This window comes from Periplaneta americana, chromosome 5 (assembly GCF_040183065.1).
Source record: "Periplaneta americana isolate PAMFEO1 chromosome 5, P.americana_PAMFEO1_priV1, whole genome shotgun sequence".
NCBI classification, from domain to species: Eukaryota; Metazoa; Arthropoda; class Insecta; order Blattodea; family Blattidae; genus Periplaneta; species Periplaneta americana.
In genome coordinates, this window is record NC_091121.1 from 190188869 (window position 1) to 190210181 (window position 21313).

General features: G+C 36.4%; 1 protein-coding gene and 1 non-coding gene across 2 annotated transcripts in view; one reads left to right on the forward strand and one right to left on the reverse strand.

Annotated features, from left to right (window-relative positions):
• sty (sprouty signaling antagonist) overlaps nt 1-21313 on the reverse strand; it is a 328914-nt gene that overhangs the window by 98442 nt on the left and 209159 nt on the right. The window lies entirely within an intron of this gene.
• TRNAK-CUU (transfer RNA lysine (anticodon CUU)) lies at nt 6992-7064 on the forward strand. The gene has a single exon. It is a non-coding gene; the product is annotated as a tRNA-Lys (tRNA).

Below are 21313 nucleotides of genomic sequence, written 5' to 3' on the forward strand. Positions count from 1 at the left end.
CTAAAGTCGATATTACGCATTCTGACGTTATTTGTGTATAATTAACCAATGGCGTTCTCTCATGAGTACAAGACAGCCAACATAAACACAGGTGTCCACACCTGTGGAGTAACGGTCAGCACGTCTGGCCGCGAAACCAGGTGGCCCGGGTTCGAATCCCGGTCGGGGCAAGTTACCTGGTTGAGGTTTTTTCCGGGGTTTTCCCTCAACCCAATACGAGCAAATGTTGGGTAACTTTCGGTGCTGGACCCCGGACTCATTTCACCGCCATTATCACCTTCATTTCATTCAGAAGCTAAATAACCTAGATGTTGATGAAGCGTCGCAAAATAACCCAATAAAATAAAATAAACACAGGTTAACCAACTTCGAAATTTTATCTGAAACATTTCATTAGGTACGGTACTATGAATATGCTCATGCATCTTTATTATCACAACCTATTTTAAGTCTACCATAACGTAAAATAATTAGAGAAGAAACATTTGTAATAGAACAAAAATGAACACAACAGTAGTTATTGAATTGAAGCATGAATATGTAGTGTGTAATACAACCAATACAGTAATAAAATATGATTCACTTACAATCGGTGTTCAAAGATGCAGTTATTGAAAGCCACGTATTCTCCTTCATTTTCTCATCTTTATATCTTATCGTAAACGTGAGGATTTTCCTCAACACTCAATATTAAAATCCTATCAAATAAAACTTCCTCCATGATGCACAGCACAGAACAAAATAATGCATAGGTTATGTCACGGTCTTCTTGCTACAAAATATACGACGACAAAATAGCTTTTAGATGGCAATAGAATGCATCTAGTGGGCTGTGATCGGAAACGTGAACGCCAAAGTTGAAACTTGGCCAACTCTCCGTTCCCGATCCCGGGCTCCGGCAAGCTTTTCGTTAATTGTGAATGCTCACATTTAAATGTATACATTTTAACAATTTTACCGTTTTCGTTTTCGTTCTCGTTCCGATTCTCGTTTCGGTTTATTGTGAACCAGCCTTAAGACGCAAGTCGATGATATAATACGATAGGCGACGATCAGAAAGAGGTGAAAAAAATTCAAATATCTTGGAGCAACTGTAACAAATATAAATGACACTCGGGAGAAAATTAAACGCAGAATAAATATGGGAAATGCCTGTTATTGTTCGGTTTAGAAGCTTTTATCATCCAGTCTTCTCTCAAAAAAGCTGGAAGTTACAATTTATAAAACAGTTATAATGTTAATGTTATGTTTTATTTAACGACGCTCGCAACTGCAGAGGTTATATCAGCGTCGCCGGATGTGCCGGAATTTTGTCCCGCAGGAGTTCTTTCACATGCCAGTAAATCTACCGACATGAGCCTGTCGCATTTAAACACACTTAAATGCAATCGACCTGGCCCGGGATCGAACCCGCAACCTCGGGCATAGAAGGCCAGCGCTATACCAACTCGTCAACCAGGTCGACAAAACAGTTATATTACCGGTTGTTCTTTGTTTGTGAAACTTGGACACTCACTTTGAGAGAGGAACATAGGTTAAGGATGTTTGAGAATAAGGTGCTTAGACAAATATTTGGGGCTAAGAGGGATGAAGTTACAGGAGACTGGAGAAAGTTACACAACGCAGAACTGCACACATTGTATTCTTCACCTGACATAATTAGGAACATTAAATCCAGACGTTTGAGATGGGCAGGGCATGTAGCACGTATGGGCGAATCCAGAAATGCATATAGAGTGTTAGTTGGAAGGCTGGAGGGAAAAAGACCTTTGGAGAGGCCGAGACGTAGGTGGGAGGATAATATTAATATGGATTTGAGGGAGGTGGGATATGATGGAAGAGATTGGATTAATGTTGAATAATTTTGAGGAAAAAATTGTTCCGGGGCCGGGCATCGAACCCGGGACCTTTGGTTAAACGTAACAACGCTCTACCCGGGAACTCTACTGGACACCGCTCCAATTTTTCCCTCTATATCCAGAGACCTCAAAGTGGGCTGACAAACGTCAAGCAACCAACATTGAGTGCACAGTAACTCTGTGTGATTTAAATTGTGGTTTTCTGTTAACGAACAGTGATGTGTATTATGCAAATCAAGCTTTCAGGTATATCGTCCTGTAAAGTTGATATGAATAATTTTGAGGGAAAAATTGTGCAGGGGCCGGACATCGAACCCGGGACCTTTGGTTAAACGTACCAACCCTCTACCAACTGAGCTACCCGCGAACTCTACCAGACACCGATCCAATTTTTCCCTCTATATCCAGAGACCTCGAAGTGGGCTGACAAACCGTCAAGCAACCAACATTGAGTGCACACTAAAGGCTTATTCACAATGAAAATTAAACATAATGTAAATGTTAACTTAAGAATATAAAAGTTACGGTAAAATCAAGAAGTCATACCATCATTCACGATGGGAACATAAACATAACAGCATACATACTTGGTAACCATGGAAACATAACAACGACGCCATTTCCTCATATTCTTTTTTGTATACTTCAGCGCTTCACGATTGTGTTCTGTTTGCAAATCACGTAAGCATAAGCAAACTTTCATGTTAACGTCTAACGGCAATGTTAGTGTCAGTGTGAATCATTGTGAATGATCCCATTTGGTAACCTGGGCGCAAACTTCTCTGTTTATGTTACGGTTATATTTAATTTTCATTGTGAATGGGCCTTAACTCTGTGTGACTTAAATTGTGGTTTTCTGTTAACGTACAGTAACGTGTATTATGCAAATCAAGCTTTCAGGTATAACTCCCTGTAAAGTTGATTTGAATAATTTTGAGGGATTAATCTTGCTCAGGATAGGGGCAGATGGCGGGCTTATGTGAGGGAGGCAAGGAAACTCTGGGCTCTCTATAAGCCATAAGTAAGGAAGGCGATGATCAGAATAAGAAAGATGAATTTTACAGTGATCGGTGTTTTTAGCCTGGAGGCATTTCATTCAGGGACAAGAATCCTTTATTCGCTGCAAATATAAGACACGAAACTAAAATTTTACAGCATCCTGTACCAGCCAAATATAAACTTCCGAAAGACCATGGGTAGAATAGGTGGTGATACAACATGGAAGAAGTACACGTAGAGAAACGACAGTTCATCCCCTTCCATGAATCCTTTACTTTTAACGTTTCTATATTTAGCTTGGCCAGAAGTTGCTTCCTGTGTGTGTGGCACTTCTTGCTAAATTCGTAACGTTCCTGAAATGCCAATGGAGTAATTGGGAAGTTGCTAACACCCCCAAATGTGATCGAGTAAGACATCCTCGTAATCTGGCAGCCTGGTAGTGTGAAAAATGTAATTTCAGAGGTGAGGACATTTCTAGAAAGAAAGAATGATAGAATTACAGCTAAGGAGCGGATTCTTATGTAATTAAATATTCTTTTTGCGTGTGATAAAACACAATTAACAAAGTTAAACATTCCGAACACGAAGTTTCAAGTTTAAAACCCGAATTTTATTTCACATAAAAACACATATTTTCAGAAAAAAAAATATGTAAATACATATTTTCAGGAAATGTATTATAAATACATAAATCTTCGAGATTTTTTACTTAAATAATTTTTTTTACAAGAACTTTTAAATATTTTAAAAATAAATCAATTATATCACTCAAAAGTATTTATCTTTTTTTAAGAATTATTGGTTGCTTCGTGTTTCTAAGCGTTGTGTGGAGTATCCATTTTTGTAGTAGTATCGCCTCAAGTTCTGCTAGGCAGCATATCAGTGTTATTGCTAGAGAATAAATTAACACGGACAAGGAGCAGAGATCTTGCAACACATAATCAGGAATGTTTATTGTTGCTGAAGACGATTTCATTCCATGCTTTGTTTGTGAAACACAACAGATAAAAGCTCGGGTATGAACATTATTTAATTTAAACAAATCTCTCGGCTCTCGCTCATGCCTATCAAATAAGGCAATATATCTTGTTGTGATTCCCTGTTATCGGGCTTCGTCAATCGATATCCTTCAAGATATACTGAAAGATGGTTGTTACAAAACGGTTTGGCTTTTCTATTAGCAAATCTAAGCTTTTTGTGTGACATCATATAAAAACTCGAAACATCCGAAAACCTGTTGTCTGAAACAGGGAGGTGCGTGGCGTGGAAATTAAAATACACTCGCTACCAGGTTCAGAATTACAAATACTAAGGGACAAATTTCAGAATGTGTTTGGGAAAAACAGTGGATATAAAAAAATATGTAAAGTTGCTCAAGTATTGGAGGGTGTGCCTGTAGGTGAAATTGATGATGTTTGTGTTTGTGACATTCCTCTCTTTAAATATGCACGTCTGATGTCCTGTGATGTGGAAAGATCGTTTTCACAGTATAAGTCGTTGTTCAGAGATAATCGGCATGCATTTGTGATGGAGAATTTGGAGATGACCTTTGTTGTTCACTGCAATTCTCGGCCAATTACTAAAACTCAAGCGTGGTTGGTGAGTACCTACTAACATTTTTTTTTCAAGCTAAGTAAAGTATTTTTGTCATATTTAAAACATTTTTTTTTATTTTTAGCAAATATTTTCGTACTTTTTAGAACATAAAAAATAAATATATTTAAATTTATAGCACATAAAAATCCGCTCCCTAATTATAACTCAGAATCATGGTTAGCAGAGGAGGTTAATTTGATGAAGAAGGGAAATTGTAGGCCGAAATTTCATCTGAAAATATTTCACTCACGACAGGACTTGCTGTAAATCTGAAAACCACGACATCCGGCTTACTAGTGAAAAATAAAGAACTTGTACAGAGGAACTTCGGGTGTTATGGAATAGTATTTTTGTCTTTGTTAAGCATCTAAACATTACTGACCCAAAGTTAATTATTAATGAATACATGATTTGCTTGACTTCTTTTTAATTGTTTTTCTTAGTACCTTCCTTACTTATGGCTTTTAAGGAACCCGGAGGTTCATTGCCGCCCTCACATAAGCCCGCCATTGGTTACTATCCTGAGCAAGATTAATCCAGTCTCTATCATCATATCCCACCTCCCTCAAATCCATTTTAATATTATCCTCCCATCTACTTATCGGCCTCCCCAAAGTCTTTTTCCCTCCGACCTCCCAACTAACATTCTATATGTATTTCTGGATTCGCCCGTACGTGCTACATGCCCTGCCCATCCCAAACGTCTGGATTTAATGTTCCTAATTATGTCAGGTGAAGAATACAATGCGTGCAATTCTGTATTGTGCAACTTTCTCCATTCTCCTGTAACTTCATCTCTCTTAGCCCCAAATATTTTCCTAAGCACCTTATTCTCAAACACCTTTAACCTATGCTCCTCTCTCAAAGTAAGAGTCCAAGTTTCACAACCATAAAGAACAACCGGTAATATAACTGCTTTATAAATTCTAACTTTCAGATTTTTTGACAGCAGACTGGATGATAAAAACTTCTCAACCGAATAATAACAGGCATTTCCCATATTTATTCTATGTTTAATTTCCTCCCGAGTGTCATTTATATTTGTTACTGTTGCTCCCAGGTATTTGAATTTTTCCACCTCTTCAAAAGATAAATTTCCAATTTTTATATTTCAATTTAGTACAATATTCTGGTCACGAGACATAATCATATACTTTGTCTTTTCGGGATGTACTTCCAAACCTATCTCTTTACTTGATTCAAGTAAAATTTCCGTGTTTTCTCTAATCGTAAAATAACCTACTAAAAAAATTTACAGGGAGCTTTTTCTGAAACCCAGATTTGCATAATGTATACAGTACGTCACTGTAGGTACGTTAACAGAAAACCACAATTCAAGTCACACAGAGTTTGTGTGCACTCAAAGTTGGGTTTCTGGCGCCTTATCTGCCCACTTGAGTTGTGTGGATATAAAGGGAAAAATTGGGACGGTGTCGGGTATAGTTCCTGGATAGCTCAGTCGGTAGAGCATTCGTGCACTAAGCGTAGGGTCCCGGGATCGATACCCAGCCCCGGAACAACTTTTCCCTTGAAATTATTCAAGTTTGTTTCACAAGGAGATTTACCTGAAAGCTAGATTTGCATTAGATTTATCTTCCGTTCAAGAAACTGGGTGTTTGTCCGAAATATTTTGTCGTGCGATGTCCCAGCGGTGGCCTTGTGTCATTCTAACCACACGACCAGGGAGGCAAAGCATTACAGTCATGGTGGAAAGAGAATTGCAGGCTAAATTTAAATATTTGTCAATTAACTAATCTACAGCTCCTTTGTTCATTACAGATCTTTCGGGACAGAACATTGTTTCGTTCCGTGAGAAATCGTCAGCTATCTGGTAATGCATGGGCATAAAATTCTCGAATGTTCATATGCACATTCATCAGTAAAGGAACAGCTCTATAATTTTCTGAAAACAATTAAGACTTCCGCAGTTAAAAGGAGTTTGGGAAAACATGAGTTTAGCGTGAAAACCAGACTGCAAATGCAAGAGAGGAAGTCGTGAAGAATCACAAAACTAGAAAGAGGCCACAAAATTCCCACCCGAATGTCGAACTTTTATTAAACGTCACGAAATCCAGACTACAGACAGCAATCACACGTACAATCTTGCTCTCCATGGGAACGCGATTGTTTAATTTAATTAAACGTGCTTGAATACTTACTTTTCTAGTTAGCAGGTTAACTGTAACCATGGCAATTAAAAGAATTCTAGAAGAAGGTAAGGAGAGCTTGGAAGCCTATGGAGCTTGCCATGTAACACTGGTCGACAGTCATTTTGCACCAGATATTAAACTAATAAATTCTTACTAATTTCGACCTCCTAAATTCAAAAATAACAAGCAAAATGTTCCATGAATTCGGGTTTTCAAGATGCACAATATAATTCATTTTCTATGCATTTTACTTAAAAAAATCACCGTATTTCGCGTGTAACTATTTTCTTTTACAAAATATGTGAAGACTCATTATGTGAAAACAATGTCAGCCCACTTTCAGGTCTGTGAATACAGAGGAAAAATTGGATCGGTGTCTGGTAGAGTTCCCGGGTAGCTCAGTTGGTAGAGCGTTGGTACCTTTAACCAAAGGTCCCGGGTTCGATACCCGGCCCCGGAACAATTTTTCCTTCGAAATTATTCAAATACACTTTACAGGAAGTTATACCTGAAAGCTTGATTTGCATAATACACGTCACTGTTCGTTAACAGAAAACCACAATTTAAGTCACACAGTTAGTGTGCACTCAATGTTGGTTGCTTGACGGTTGTCAGCCCACTTTGAGGTCTGTGGGTACAGAGGAAAAATTGGATCGGTGTCTGGTAGAGTTCCCGGGTAGCTCAGTTGGTAGAGCGTTGGTACGTTTAACCAAAGGTCCCGGGTTCGATATCCGGCCCCGGAACAAATTTTCCTTCGAAATTATTCAAATTCACTTTACAGGAAGTTATACCTGAACGCTTGATCTGCATAATACACGTCACTGTTCGTTAACAGAAAACTACAATTTCAGTCAGACAGAGTTAGTGTGCACTCAATGTTGGTTGCTTGACGGTTGTCAGCCCACTTTCAGGTCTGTGGATACAGAGGAAAAATTGTATCGGTGTCTGGTAGAGTTCCTGGGTAGCTCAGTTGGTAGAGCGTTGGTACGTTTAAGCAAAGGTCCCGGGTTCGATACCCGGCCCCGGAACAATTTTTTCTTCGAAATTATTCAATATTAGTATAAGTAGACCACCATGTTAGAAGCACTTGTACAAAGGGAAATTATTTTATTGCCCTTTTACGAGTCTATTTGGAGGGGATGAAACAGGTTCGCGGTATGAATTCGCTTGAGTTTATCTGATTTTACTTGACATGTGTATTTGTTTCATTATAAGCTTTAATTACATTACATTAGTTTATATTTTGCAATAAACTATCCTGTCAAAACCACTTCTAGAAGCGGAAATTGTTTTATTGCTCTTTTCGGTTCCATTTGGAGGGGGAGAAACAGGTTCGCCGTATGAAATCGCTTCAGTTTACCAGGAGATTTCCGTGGTGTTAGTATTCTGTGTAAGACGTGTATTTCTTTAAAGTGTGCTTTGATGACAATATTCAAAATACGAATGGTTCATATGTGCGGATTTGAAGGTTGTAGCATTGGTTCTTGGAATGCAATTAGCCTACACAAAATTCACTGCTTTCTGTGCGACTGGGACAGACGCGCTCGGGATAAGTATTATAAAATAAAACGACGATCACTAGAGCCAAATATTATAATATACATAAACCCCTTGCACCTCAAAATAAAGTAATTTTACCCCCTTTACACATGAAGTTAGCGTTAATTAAGAATTCTGTTAAAGGGAAGAATCATAAAACTGAAGTATTTAAAAATATCCAGGAAAAATATCCTGCTATTAGTGATTCAAAAATAAAAGAGGGAGTTTTCAATGGACCACAAATTAGAGAAATAATGAAGGACAATCACTCCGAATCTTTGTTGGAGGGAAAAGAGAGAGCTGCCTGGATTGCATTCAAGGAGGTTGTATTAAATTTTCTGGGTAACTGTAGAAATAAGAACTATGAAAAACTAGTGAAAAACTTACTGTTGGCGTATGAAACTATGGGTTGTAAAATGTCCCCGAAAATTCACTTCCTTCACTCCCATATTGACTTTTTCCTCAAGAATTGTGGCGATTTCAGTGATGAGCATGGGGAGCGCTTTCACCAAGAAATTTCAACTATGGAAAAAAAGATACCAAGGACAATGTAGTACCAATATGCTAGCAGACTATTGTTGAACTTTAGCTCGTGATGTACCTGATGCCCAGTGTAAAATAAAATGCAGAAAAAGAAAGCTGTAATATTCTGAACAGTGAAGATTTAACCTTATTATCATTATATAAAGCAGTATTTTGAATCGATATAAATCCGAAAATTTCTCAAAAACCGTAACCACCAACTGTTTTTTACTGTCATATTCGTATTCAGGAGATTCAAATTATATAGAAAACATGTATCACATGCCCAGAGCAAAAAAGAGTTAAAATTTGTTACGCAGTGTAAGTGGACAGAGAAATGAATGCATAAATGCAACGCAGCATCTGGTTGCTCATGACGTTAGGCCCATAGACCTGGCACAGCTGACGATCAATTTGAATCGGCGCTATGCCCTGTGCATTCAAAAACTTTATCATTGACCGCACTTCCCGCGGCGGGAGCTGGAATAGGAACGTCTATCTTCAACCAATGCAACGAAGCTTCTGAGAGCACTCGGGAAGTTCCGCTAGTGCATGCGCCATGCCAGGACATTACTCTATCACGTACACGTAGTCGCTTCGCGCAACATATGGTTTGCTAGCTGTGGGACGAGTGGGAAAGTTACTTTATGGACGCGCCTCGTACTATACTACGGGTCTCTGCACATACATCTTATATCATAATCATGTATGAAGTATAGTACACTATATTCTCAAGACTCAGGGAGATAACATTTCTCGTCTTTCTTTACCTTATCCCTCTTCTTCCATTTTTACATAGCATTACTTTTCCACATATCTCTTCATCCTTTTTCACCTTCTATATATCTTCAAGCTCGTTCTTACGTTGTTCTACAACAAAAATATGAAGAGAACTCAAAGTATTGGGAGGAAAGAAGCTATGCAGCTGTTGCCCTACCACAAATCTCCTTAGATTCTAGGGATCCATAACTTTAATAGATAATTGTCCAATAACTGACCAGGATATAGAAATTGACAGCAGGGGAGAAGTGGGTACAGTGAGACAGGGAGAACAGTGAGACATTTTTTATTAGATGGTAAATTTTGATGTTGAAATGTTTGTAACAGTGGAGTTGTATGTTGCATGAGTAAAGTAACAGTATTTTCATACTCGATTTGATTCTAGTTATAAAGGCGAGTGATGAAAAAATAATTCGTAATTTTTGACTCCAGAAGTAAAATTTTGGCTTGTGTTTAATGAAGGTTATATTGGATATACAAATGAGACATAAATATGAATGTTTTGTTACCTAATACTATGGTATTTGAGATTATGTTTGGCAAAGTTTCGTCTTTCTAGTTTTGATTTTGAAGTGATGGTGCCATTTTTAAACGAACTATGCGTAAAGGGAACAGTGAGACATGCCATTGAAGGGTACACTGAGACGTCTCACTGTTCCCATTTACCAATGATTTGCAAAAATAAACTGTAATTATATTACATTTACCGGTAACTAACATTAAAAATGAACATACTAGTAACCAATTTAGGAACTATAGCTTAAAATAATGGATACATTACATTTTAATGGTTTCATAAATAAAAAATTATTCACATATTTAAAAAAAATATATATTAAAAAATAATAAAGAATTAAATTAAATTCTTATAAATATAAGCTTTGTTGTCACCAAAAATTCATTTTATTTTTTAGCAAAAGTTTGAAAAGTCATGGAAAATTCACTTTTCCAAATGTTCCAGATGTTTCAATGGTTTCGAAGTCAGACATCAAAATGAATCTAAATGAGTCTACAGAACATGGAAAGATAAAGAGACAGCAAGCTTTCTTTTCTTTTGAAATAAATGTAAATCATTTCAATGTCCGTTAATAGACACTGTGGTGTCTCACTGTACTCTCCTGAATGGGAACAGTGAGACATTTGCATTTTTTTGACAAACACGCATTGTATATTATATCCTTTATCTATTAACATTTTTGTTTATGTATTATTGTACTCCATGTTTTAATGTATATTTCTGTTGCACTTGATTTTAAAAATACTTGAAATTTCACTTGCATACATATGTCTTAATATTTTGTGTCTCACTGTACCCACTACTCCCCTACAATCTGCCAGTTTCTTCTTATGTTCATATTTGTTTTTACTTTCCTTTCTCTGCTTTTACTTCTTCCTGTCCACTTTATATTTTTTCTTGTTAATTTTTTCCTCTCTCTTCCTCTTTCTTTCTTAACATGTGCATTCAACGTTCTTAAAGTAAGTGCGCAATTACAACTCAGTTGCTATTTCTGAATGAAGTGACAAATAACCTTGCTAGAGACGTGACAGTGCTTATAATTTCAAAGATAAGACGGTCGTTAAACTACTGGAACTGATTACAGATAACGGCCACTCGGATTCGTTGTTACCTTGACAATGAATGCAGTCAACTACTTGTCACAGCTAGCAAAAACACACTTTGTTTCAACCCAAAGTACAAGAGTTCAACCAATGTACTTAATTTTTAATTTTCCTACCATTTTCTTACACCGAGTTCTTTTCCGTAGTAGAACCTCTATTATCCGCGATTATGAAGGGGGTGGACTGAACGGTTAATCGAAAAGGTCGGATAATCCGTAATATAATAGTACATTATGCAACGAGCCTATAATGGTAGTAATTAAGACGCAAGTATGTTTGTTTGTGAAACGAACGCAAGCGAGTTTCATAATTTTCATACGAGCGTCTTAAGGGGAATTGGACGTTATTGCATGCAAAGTAATGGTAAGAATAGCCTATCTTCAAGCAGTCATAAATGTAATACTATATATCACAGCTCTTTCATTTTTTTAGTGATATATGTATATACATTAAGCTTTAAAATGAAAGAAGAATGGTTAATCTAGTGTAAATCTTACCCTTAAATTAATTTTTGAATTTAAACATATTTTTATATAAATTCACTACATACCTGTGATTAGGTACACTCTATTCACTTATCCTAGCACACATTGAATTAAAATTTTGGCCACTTACTGCTAGCAGATACTAAAACATACCCTACTAAAATTATTAAAATATCTGTAATATTATGGGCATAGGGCTTATACTAATCTTCAATTTTTTTTTTAATTTATTGACGGTGATGATTGCTATAAGCCCTATACCCATAATATTACAGATACGTGAATAATTTTAGTAGGGTATGTTTTAGTATCTATTAGCAATAAGTGGTCAAATTTTCAATTCAATATGTGTTATAATAATTGAATAGAGTGTACCTAATCACAGACATGTAGTGAATTTATAAAAAAAAATTGTGCTTAATTAAAAAAATTAATTTAAGGATAAAGATTTACTTTAGAGTAATCATTCTTTTTCACTTTGAAGCTTAATATGTATACACACATAGCTAACAAAAATGAAAGATCTCTGATAAATAGTATTATATTTATGACTGTTTGAAGATAGGCTATTTTTTCCTTTATTTTGCATGCGATAATGACCAACTCCCCTTAATTACCATTATAGGCAAGTATCATACGACTTTTTACGCTCGACCATATTTCTAAGTTGAAATTATTCACCTGACCTGAATTGTGAGATGTGCGCAGACGCGAAAATATTGATTTTTTCCGAGGCCGAATGTCATTGACCTTGATAGAGACTAAGATGAACATTAGTCTGATATAACCTGGAAATTGATTTAGAATTGAAAAACGAGATGACAAATTGAATTTATTTGAATATTATTTACAATTAACGCTTATTATTATAGTACCAGAACATAACCTTCTGAGACAGTATTGGATTTCCAGCCTCCGTGACTTTTCGCTAATTGTCTTTCGATTGCATATCCGATAATAATCAATACTTGCGGTTTTATAACGGTACAAAGGAGAATTGTCATTGGCTGAACACCTGAACTTTAATGAATAGGTGTACTTTAATGAGGTGCATTAAAGGGCTACTACCAGGTGTATAATTACTACAGTTCGGCATGGTCGAGCATAAAATACTTTCATGGATTAAGAGCATAACATTTTCGTAATTTGAAACTCCTACTATACTGTAACAACTGGTGTCTTCATACTACACACTACACTATACAGGGTGTTTAAAAAATACGGGGCGTAATTTCAGGTACGTATTTCCCACATGTAGACAATCAAAATAGTTCATTACAACATGCGTCCGGAAATGCTTCATTTCCGAGTTATGGCCTTCACAACATTGAAATTCACCGGAACGTTTTTCTTTCCGCAGGTCGTTGTCATTACAGAAGATGTTCAAAATGTCCACCTCCTGCTTGAATACAGACCTCACATCGATGTCTCATTGACCTGCGAACACAATCCCAAACTCCAGGAGTATCCTCAGAACATGCCATAATTCGTTTCCGAAGGGATTCCAAATCAGGCACCGGAGACGAATAAACCAATGATTTTAAATGGCCCCACAAGTAGAAATCGAGAGGGTTCAGATCAGGTGAGCGTGGAGGCCAAGCAATTGGGTCACCTCTACCTATCCATCGATCAGGAAACCTTCGATCCAAGTACCGGCGAGCCGTACGACTGAAGTGTGCAGGAGCGCCATCATGCAAGAAGTGAATGTGTTGACGATTGATCAGTGGAGTGTCTTCTAAAACATGAGGTATGGTGTTTTCCACGAAGTTTGTGTACGCCTGCCCCGTAAGTCTGTTTACAAGTACATGGGGTCCAACTAATCGATCACCAATGATACCGGCCCACATGTTGAGGGAGAACCGCACCTGGTGATGAGGTGGAACAGTTGCACATGGGTTTTCATACGCCCAAACATGCTGATTGTGGAAATTTGTTATGCCATCTCGTGTGAACTGTGCTTCATCTGTAAATAATACTAAGGCAGGAAAGTTCGGATTTACACCACACTGCTGCAAGAACCACTGACAGAACCTAACTCGTGCAGGGTAATCTGCTGGTGACAGGGCCTGTACACGTTGCAAATGATAAGGATACAATTGATACTCTTTCAACAGTCTCCAGACAGTCGTATGAGGAACACTGACTTGCAACGCTACCCTTCGTGTGCTGATAGAAGGAGTCATGTTCACAGCCTCCAGAATCTCCTCCTGTACTTCTGGAGTTGTAGATCTTGGTCGTCCCCTTCCCAAACCAGGAGAGTTAAATTTTCCATACTCGCACAGACGGTAATGGAGACGTACAAATGTCTTCCGATCTGGACATTGTCGCTGTGGGTACCTCTCCTGGTACAAACGACGAGCCAGCGCAGCATTACCGTACATGAAGTGTATCTCTGCCAGCTCTTGATTTGAATATATGTCGCACAGTCTAATGCCTACACAACACTGAATGTAACCTTCGCCTCGGAATGAACTGTCAGAGTGCCCTCTTAATGTCTCCTTTGACGGCAACGACCTGCGGAAAGAAAAACGTTCCGGTGAATTTCAATGTTGTGAAGGCCATAACTCGGAAATAAAGCATTTCCGGACACATGTTGTAATGAACTATTTTGATTGTCTACATGTGGGAAATACATACCTGAAATTATGCCCCGTATTTTTGAAACACTCTGTATAATATGCTGGTTATAACCACAGACCGGAAGTTTAGGCATTATGAATCATTAAAATAGGCAGGCAAAAAGCATCATAAATAGCTAAAATAGGCAGGCAAAAAGGCATTATAAATAGCTAAAATACGCAATTACAAAAACCTTGCACTGGACCCACAACCTTGCACTTTCCACAGAGGGATTTCGGTTAGCAAGAATAGCTTTACATAAGTCGAATGCAAATTGAGAGTATTACCTACCTAGACTTTATAGAGCCTTCAATTCCTAAGACGTAACCAAAGAGGAGGAGTCACGCCGGGAATAACAGTGTAGCGACTATAAATACATTTATTTTAACAATATTTCCGTTCTAGTTCTTGCTGTAGTTTTCGCTCCCGGTTTATTGTGAACCAGCCTTAACACATCCTCTAATATTAGTAACAGTAAGTTAGTAGTAGGAGATTTATTAAACGATATTTTCAGTTGGCAAGGTCATTCAGCGCCGATATTTAATGTGAGCGAGAAATGACCGAGAAATTTTGTCTGGAACCTGCTATCGGGGACAAAGTTCTTCGAGTTACCGGAAATCTAAGACACGTAGGCATAGTTTATCATCATCATCATCATCATCATCATCATCATCATCATCATCATCATCATCATCATCACGGGTTAGGCCGTCCGGCCTGTTCCGTCCCAATAGTTAATTGAAGTCTAAAACTGGTCACTCCATCGTCGTCTCGGCCGTCCTAAATCCCGTCGTCCCATGGCCCTGTAGTTGTGTAGTTTTCTTGGAACTCTGTCTGAAGAGCGGACATCGTGGCTCTAGACAAGACTAATAGTAAAGGCTTTATACTGGACCCAAGTGTTAGATTTGAGATGAGCCAGACCCAACCATCCGAGGTCAACAAAGAAAAACAACAAATTTATGAGCCTACTATTCCGTATTTTCGAGAAAAATATCAGATGGAAGGCACCTGAGAAGTACATGGTTTAATGATCGGAGCGAGGGGCACCATCCCACGATCAACTGTAAACACTATCAAAACATTTGGAATCCATGACATCATTCCAAAAATAATTACTTCAACCATTAAAGGGTCTGTGGCAATTCTGAAAAATCATTTATACGGAATATCATAATACCCCCCCCCCCTCCTTTTCTATTCGTTAGTGTGTGATTGTTACAAATATATGTACAAATTTATTATTTCTTAAACTTAAGCTCCTAGTTCACATTTCAATTTGGCTCATCTATCTTACTGTAATCATTACTATTCTTATATGTGTGTTATTCTGTGTTTTAGGCAACCCAGAATGCCTGGGCAGACTATTTCTTGAAATAAATTATATATACATGTTCGTGCCCTTTATTTATATAGTTATACATCTATTATATTTGAAATGCCTAATTCTTGTCTAATGTATTTGTTTTGTTTATGATCTAACAGTGTATATCCTGTCAACGGACTCAACAATTTCATTTCTGCTGCCTCCATTCTTCTTTCTTGCTGTTCAATTAGGTTCCAAATCTCTGAGCCATATACCAATGTTGGTATGACCATTATTCTGTAAAACTTCAGAACTGTATCTGTCCTTACTTTCTTAACGAAGGTTTTTTTAACTGTTCCTACTAGTTTTTGGAATTTTAATATTTTTTTGTCAAAATCATTTATATTGTCATATGATAATGTACAGCCTAAATATTCAAAATGGTTCACTTGTTCTACTAGTTCATCATTAAGGATTATTTTTAATCTTATTGGTGTTTTTCCTTTGAATCCCATAACTTTTGTCTTTTTTTAAAGAAATATTTAAGTTAAATTCTTTAGCTATTATGTTCAAGTTATATAAGGCCCTCTGCAGGTTATCTTTTGAGTTTGCGAATATTACCTGATCATCTGCAAAAGTAAGGTGTTCAAAATATTCCTTATTTATATTAAAATTTGATATTAAATTTATCTGCCACTGTCTTGTGACTTCATCTAAATAAAAGTTAAATAAAGTGGGCGACAAAGAACAACCTTGTCTTACTCCTCTTGTTATTTCTGTAATTTCATTAGTGATGCCTTTGTTTAATTTTATTTTAATTGTAATATTTTATACAAAAATTGTATTGTTATTATTAAATGTTTTGAGATTTCTCTCGCTGTTAATATTTCCCATAATTTTTCTTGTTTAACTGTATCGAAGGCCTTTTCATAATCGATGAAAGCTATGCAAGTTGGGATATTATATTCTCTGTGGTTTTTAATTATTTTGCTTAAGGAAAATACACTATCTATGCATGATATATTACTTCTAAAGCCATTTTGTTCTTATGTAAGCATTGTATCTGCTATTATATTTAGTAGTTTTGTTATAACTTTTGAGTACACTTTATATCCAGTGTTCACCAGGCTTGTGCCTCTATAGTTGGAGCAATCCTTGCTGTCTTCTTTCTTAAATATTGGCCTAGTTCCCAATTTTATTTCTATCTTGGATAAAGGCATGTTAAGGGTTTAATCGCCCTTTAAAAATCCATCGTCCTGTGCCGGTTTTGAGCACGAGTGTCTCGAAATCAATACCGGGCACGGTAACCTTAAGTCCACCGAAGATGAGTTTCTCTTATGACTGCCACTGTAAATACCTGACAATTTCAGTATCTACAATGACTTTTAGGCCCTTAAGAATCAACTTTAAGGCATCTAAACAGGCTTTAAAATGATAAAAATAGGCATTAAGCCATAGCGCATGAGACTGACTGACAGACTACAGAGTGAATAATTTCAAGGGAAAAATTGTTACGGGGCCGGGTATCGATCCCGGGACCTCTGGTTGAACGTACCAGCGCTCTACCACTGAGCTACCAGGGAACTCCACCCGACACCGTCTCAACTTTTCCCTTTATATCCACACAACTCGCGTGGGCTGACGAAACGCCAGAGACCCACATCGAGTGCACACAATCTCTGTGTGACTTGGAATTGTGGTTTTCTGTTAACGTACACAGTAACGTATATATTATGCAAATCTAGTCTTTCAGGTGAAGCTCCCTGTAAAGCAGATTTGAATAATTTCAAATCGGGTGGAGTTCCCGGGTAGCTCAGTGGTAGAGCGCTGGTACGTTCAACCAGAGGTCCCGGGATCGATACCCGGCCCCGGAACAATTTTTCCCTTGAAATTATTCAAATCTGCTTTACAGGGAGCTTCACCTGAAAGACTAGATTTGCAGACTACAGCGTGTTCATAATGCATGTGTTCGATTTATTTGCAATGTCCGTAGATCTGACCGTATCACACCTTCACTAAATATGCTGTCCTGGGTCCGTCTCAAGGAGCGAAGAACCATTCACTCTCTCACTTTACTCTTCAATATTCTACAAACCTCTAACCCTAGCTACCTAGCTTCTCGTTTTCAACATTTGTCCTCATATCACGAAATAGATACTCGCTCACAACACCATATCACACTCTCCATTCCTAAACACAGAACATCCTTCTACTCTTTATCTTTCACCATCTCTGCAGCTCATCTCTGGAACTCTCTACCACAACATGTCAGAGACTGTCTGACATTGTCTAGTCTCAAAAATAAATTAAAATTGCACTTTTTGAATTAGATTCCTTTCAGTTATAAGCCCTTTTCTCTGCAATAGTTTTGTAAAAATATAGGCTATATATTTCTTTTTCCTTCTCTTCCCCTTTTTGTTCTCTTTATCAGCCGATGAACTTATTATCATAGGCTTTTTATCGTGAATTTTATTTAATTTTCGTATTTTTTTTCTTTTTTATTATTATTTTATTACATTCCATTTTTATATATTCTTCCTTACGTTTTTCCATATTAATCATTTGCACTAAATGAGTTATTTCGCTATATTCCAATGTATTTTACTTTCTTTTTTTTTATTATGGTATTACAGTAGAACTTGGTTATAGCGACCTCGTTTTGTACGACACCTCGCCTATAACGTCAAATATTCTGTGGTCCCAACTAATTCCCCATAAGACATATGCTTTTCTACCTTGTTTAATACGACAAACGTATAAGCGTCTATCTCGCATATAACGTCATTTTCAACCTCAGTTTGAAATAAGATTGTCTAAGAACCAAAGTATTTTAAGAAATATTTTGTTGAAATCTGGCGAATTATTTATTGTCCCCTTCTGTCATAGACTTCTGAAATGGAGGCAGATTTCCTTTAACCCGCCCGTATTAACGGCAATTGCGTACGATCAGTTTCGGCCAGGTAGTTTTCACTAAGTGCACGCATTTTAGCGCAGTATGGCCACTAAAAGAAAAGTTTTAACGTTGGAAGAAAAAGTTAGTGATTTATCAAATTGAGAATGGAATTAAAAAAGCTGACGTGTGTCGTGAGTTTGGCCTAGTTAATTGCACAGTCCAAACGATTTGGAAGCGCAAGGATAAAATTGTTGCTGCAATTGAACAGAATACATCGAAGCTAGGGGAGGGAGCAGTGAAATTGTAACTGGAATAATGAGTATAGAACGTAATTTAGAAAGTGCGTATTGGGAAAATAGGAGACAATAGAGTAAAATGACTGATTACTTGACTCCTAAGTAAAGAAGTTTGGTGAGTATTGAACAAACTGTTTTAATACAGAAAATTGCATTTATAATTGTACGTGTATTTTATTACGTTCGTGGTAGGCTTAAAAGTGAATACCGTACATAAATCTAAAATAACCATAATTAAGTTTGTTATTTTTCATTTTCCACCTCACTAGACTGATAATATGAAACTCGGTTACTACGACACTCGTTTATAACATAATTTTTGAGGTCCCTTGGATGTCGTTATAACAGAGTTCTACTGTATTTTCATGTGGTTTAGTGTCGATTTTATTATGATATTATTATTATTATTATTATTATTATTATTATTATTATTATTTTGTAATATGTTATTATTCTGTTCTTTAACTTTTTGTTAAATTTTAACCGCTTGTATACTTTGTGACCTGGTAGAGTGTAAGAGAAGGCCCTATGGCCGTAACTCTGCCAGTATAAATAAACAATTATTATTATTATTATTATTATTATTACTATTATTATTATTTTGTAATATGTTACTATTCTCTTCTTTAACTTTTTGTTAAATTTTAACTGCTTGTATACTTTGTGACCTGGTAGAGTGTAAGAGAAGGCCCTATGGCCTTAACTCTGCCAGTATAAATAAAGAATTATTATTATTATTATTATTATTATTATTATTATTATTATTATTATTTTGTAATATGATAGTATTCTGTTCTTTAACTTTTTGTTAAATTTTAACTGCTTGTATACTTTGTGACCTGGTAGAGTGTAAGAGAAGGCCCTATGGCCTTAACTCTGCCAGTATAAATAAAGAATTATTATTATTATTATTATTATTATTATTATTATTATTATTATTTTGTAATATGATAGTATTCTGTTCTTTAACTTTTTGTTAAATTTTAACTGCTTGTATACTTTGTGACCTGGCCTTAACTCTGCCAGTATAAATAAAGTATTATTATTATTATTATTATTATTATTATTATTATTATTATTATTTAGTAATATGATAGTATTCTGTTCTTTAACTTTTTGTTAAATTTTAACTTCTTGTATACTTTGTGACCTGGTAGAGTGTAAGAGAAGGCCCTATGGCCGTAACTCTGCCAGTATAAATAAAGAATTATTATTATTATTATTATTATTACCAGGGAACGGATTTATATGGACTAAAAATATATGAAATATGTAAATATATATGTAGTTATTTTTACCAAAATATGGAATTAAATATGGATTTTTACCAAAATATGGAATTAAATATGGACTTAAAATTATAAAAAAATGACTATGTACGTTAAATATTGGTACATTTTAATCAAACTAAACAAAAAATATAATGGACGTACCTTATCTTCCAATGTAGTTTCAACAAAACACAATTTTTATTGTCTGTTACCATAACAATAGGTTACAAACATTTCTTTCAAGTGCTGAAAAGTGAATCTTCTTCTATTGTCTCTGAGGATAGATTTATACTGACTAAAAGAGCGTTCGACGTCACAAGAAGTAACTGGTACATAATTCAATTTCACAATGTCTGCTGGGGATAAGTCCAAGTTAATCTTCACTGTTGATTCACCACTCATCACAGCAACAACCTTTTGTAGTTCTTCATATCCAGGGTTTTTTGAAAGTACAGTGTCCACCTTAGCTCTTACTGCATCTGCAACTTTACCTCTACCACGATTCAGTTGTTCCACAGTACTATTTATAATTTCAAAACTTTCAGATAGTGAAAGGTGCCTATTTTGGAGACTTTTGAGCGTTTTTATGATGCATGAAAATGTATGCTGAATGTGAGCTAAGTCATTCTTCACACTTATGTCACAGGTAACTGTTTTCGCAGTATCAATTGAGACTGCATCTTCAGAGTCCAATGCAAGGAGAACATTGTTAATAGAGTCTATATGTTCGGCATAATATTCAACTGCTTCTAGCCATGTACCCCATCTAGTTAAAATTGGCTTTGGTGGCAATGGAATTTCAGGGTACATTTCTTTCAACACGTTAACTCTACTGGGAGCTTTGAGAAATACTTTTTTCACTGATGAAATCAACAAATCTACTTTAGGGAAATTGTCTCTGACCACTTCTGCCACACGATGAAATGCATGCGCCACACAAGTAAAATGAGTCAATTTAGGATATACAACAGATAATGCTTGTCCAGCTTTGACCATATAAGGGGCAGCATCGCTAATAAAGAATAACACATTATCGTACATAATACCCTTTGGCCACAGGATACCCATAGCTTCGTTGAACAGTTTAACTATAGTTTTGTTATTGCACTTTTCTAGAACATCACAATGTAAAAGAATTCGTTCAGAATATTGTTCACTTAACAAACCGATAACTACATTACCAACAAGTCTACCTTCTTTGTCGGGAGTCTCATCAATGGAAACCCAAATTGAACTATCTTTAATTTCATCTCTTATCTTCTGTATTGTCTCATCGTAGATGGATGGCGCATACGTCTTCCTAAGTGTTGACTCATCCGGGATTGTATGTTGAGTATATTTTTCAAGGAATTCCCTGAAGACCTTATTCTTTAGTTTGTAG